Source organism: Hibiscus syriacus, unplaced genomic scaffold (genome assembly GCF_006381635.1).
Source record: "Hibiscus syriacus cultivar Baekdansim isolate YM2019G1 unplaced genomic scaffold, ASM638163v2 tig00002237_pilon, whole genome shotgun sequence".
Taxonomy (NCBI): Eukaryota; Viridiplantae; Streptophyta; class Magnoliopsida; order Malvales; family Malvaceae; genus Hibiscus; species Hibiscus syriacus.
Window position 1 is genome coordinate 2,125,245 of NW_024061918.1, and position 3,217 is coordinate 2,128,461.

A 3,217-nucleotide genomic window follows, 5' to 3' on the forward strand; every position below is an offset into this window, starting at 1 on the left:
TAGGCTATAATATTAATCCTAATTGATTTTAATCAATTATTTATTCGAATAATCGAAATGGACCATCTGGCATTAAGGTGAGAGACAAATCGAATTATTACCTAAATTAAAGAAAGTTTGGGAGTCTAATTTTAAATAGTGCTAAAGTTTAGGGACTAGATCTAAAGAAATCTAAATTTAGGCACTTAACCTAAAAAGAAAGGACTAATTAGGGACTAGGTTAAAAGAATCTAAACTTAATAGTACCAATATGCTAGAGCTAAAATTCAATTAACTAAAACATATTCATATTCATATTAAAATAATAACATGATAGTGACCTAATTAAAACAAGGGCAAACAACATGCCAAAACTAGAAAAAAATAAAACCGTGAGGATATAACGACTAAAATATAAAATATGGTAGGTTAAAGGGACTAAAACTAATTTTTTTTATGCCATCCTAAGAACATAAAATGAGAAAATATTTCCCCTGGTGTCCTAATTTGAAATAAAGTGGCAAATAAATCTACCATAGGACTAAATTTATTTGAGAAAAAATTACAGGGGCCAAATACTACATTTCTTTTTCTTTTTTAAGCTAACATAAAAATGGAAAAATGCAATAGAGGTCTACACATTCGAATTAAACAAAGAAATAAATGAAATACAGGACTATTGTAAAAATATGCGCTAAATATCTAGTGGCATAAACACAAATAACCCATAAAATAGAATCCTAGCCAACCAAAAACACAAAAATGAGAAATAACAGGATTAGTACTTCGAAATTTAAAAAGAAAGAAAACGCAAAGATTAATGGCAATTTGTAAAAACAAGGTAAACCTATGGTGACTTATGCGTGGTTAACCTAAAAAAAGCTATAAAAGACTCCTTTTTTTCCATTTCAGGATAAAAAAATGAACCTTAGCCATTCCTCTCATTTTCTCTCTTTTTTTTTGACATCTCTCAAATCATCTTCTGTCCTCTCTTGGCCGAAAACCAAATTTCCCAGACCAGAAAAACGGCCGCTGTAGATCTGTGGCCCCTCCTCCCTTCGACCACCACCAACGGTGGTCGGGAAACTCAATTGACCAGAAAAGGAACCTTAAGCACTAATGTAAAACACTTGCACTTCACTCTTTCCCTATTTGTACTTTTCTTCCTACCAAACACACACAAACAGAAGGAAATGTCAAAAGGAAGAAAGGATACCTCAAAAATGGTATTTTTACTCTTTGATTTCAGTGTTGTTCGTGAATCCTACAAATGGTGTTGTTGGGGGTTGTTATACCCGATTACAAGAAAAGAAAAAAATACAAAAGAAAAAGTTTCTAATTGCTATTTGTTTTTTGCATGTTCAATTCTCTGTTGTCTGCCAAGCGGTTTTTCTCCGCGTCGACATTGTCGGGGAGCGCCTTACTACGTGAAAATAACCCTTATCTAGATATTGTTTTGTCACACGATCGACTGGAAAATGACCCTGCTCACGTGCATAGGATTGTTGGCGCGTGTTACCCTCTCACTTGATTCATCTTACGGTTATACGGTTCTCTCCAAATTGTACGATTGAGGTTTGAAAGCGCGAGGGTCTGTTGTTTGGATGTTGTATAAACAATAAAGGCTCCTTGATCTTCGACCGTTGGATTGGGTTAGATTCAACGGTTGTCCATTGGCTGTGCGTGTTTACATTTGGGGTTATGAGAACCCTAATACAATCTTTAATCCAAACCGTTGAATTGAGTCAGATCCAACTAATCTAATGAAACGACACCAGAAAAAAGAGTATGAATCCCTAACCAATTCCCCTTTGTGTTTAATTTTGGCCCTCTAATCTTCCTCAAATCCAATGAATGATGGTTGAGGTGTTAGGAGGAGGTACGAACCCTAATAGCATTAGGAGTGTGCATTATCGGATATTATCCGATCCGAATTTTCGGATATCCAAAAATTTAAGATACCTAAAGTAATGATCCGTATTCGATCCGAAAAAATCGAATATCCAGATCCGAATCCAATTTTTTTTTGCATAAAATAAAAAAAAATCAACATAATAAAAGCATTAATCAAATAAGAAACACTTAATAGCTCTTATGATTTCCCAGTTTAGCTCTTATGATTTTTCGGTTCTTCCTTCTTCGGCTCCTCTTCCTTCTTGGGCTCCTCTTCTTTCTTTGGCTCTTCCTTCTTCTCCGGCACCTTCGCTTGCCCGACCGATACTATACTGGTTGATCAGTTCTTGCGTAATTTGCTCACCACGTTCACAGCATCAACCGTTCCGATCACTGTCAATTGCTTTGCTTTCATATCCATGGCAATGGAGTCAATTCCTATCAGGCAAGGCAATGAGAAAACATGCTAACCAACATGGCCAGGTCAAAAGAACAACATAACATGTAGAAATCACATGAATTAAGGATCAATCACTGACGAGTTGAAGAATTTGTTGTCATCAAGATCCCCAAGTCATTGACAGAAGAGGGTTTTTTTAACAAATAACAACCCAATTAACAAGTCCCATAATTTTCTGTGTTTTACTACAAGTAAATGCATAATAATAAAGACCATGTATGTACCTGAAAGAGTTGAGACTTTTTTGAAAGCCTTGTGCTTGGCTTTGTCGTCATACAGATCCAGCTTCAACACAATCTTCTGCATTAACAAAAAGAGATCAGTTTCAGTAAGCATTAAAAAATTAGTCCTTATTTTACTTGGATCACCAAATAAGATTGCAAAAAACCAAAGATCCTATGGATTCGTAGGAAAAAAATTACAGCCCACAACAGAGAAATGAAATGAGGGTTTGAAACAATCGAATTTCTTGACAAAATTTCGGGCGAGAAGCAAAAAAAAGAAATGAAAGAACAAGGTTTGAAACCTACTAATGTCTAATATAGCCCAACCAACTCTGGGCTAACAATATAGTCCAATTTTTTTTGGGTTTTCGGATAATCTAAAATTAGATTTTGATCGATCCGTATTCAATCCGAAAATCTAAAATTTTTTTGGAAATCCGATCCGAACTATCGAAAAATTGAAAAACAGATCGGATATCTGAATTTTTAGATCGGATCAACGGTCGGATTAATCGGATCGGATTTTTTTGCACACCCTAAATGGCTTACGGGTTGTTGGTTTGGGCATTGTACTCATATGGTTCCTTTGCAGTGCTTGGGTATGTTTATAATCTATAGCTAGCATTCCGGCCTTTCCCAGTGGATCCACTAGACTTGTTTA

General features: G+C 35.4%; 1 pseudogene; it reads right to left on the bottom strand.

Moving 5' to 3' along the window:
- Positions 1 to 2,080: 2,080 nt before the first annotated feature.
- LOC120140036 lies at positions 2,081 to 2,638 on the bottom strand (annotated as a pseudogene).
- Positions 2,639 to 3,217: the final 579 nt, after the last annotated feature.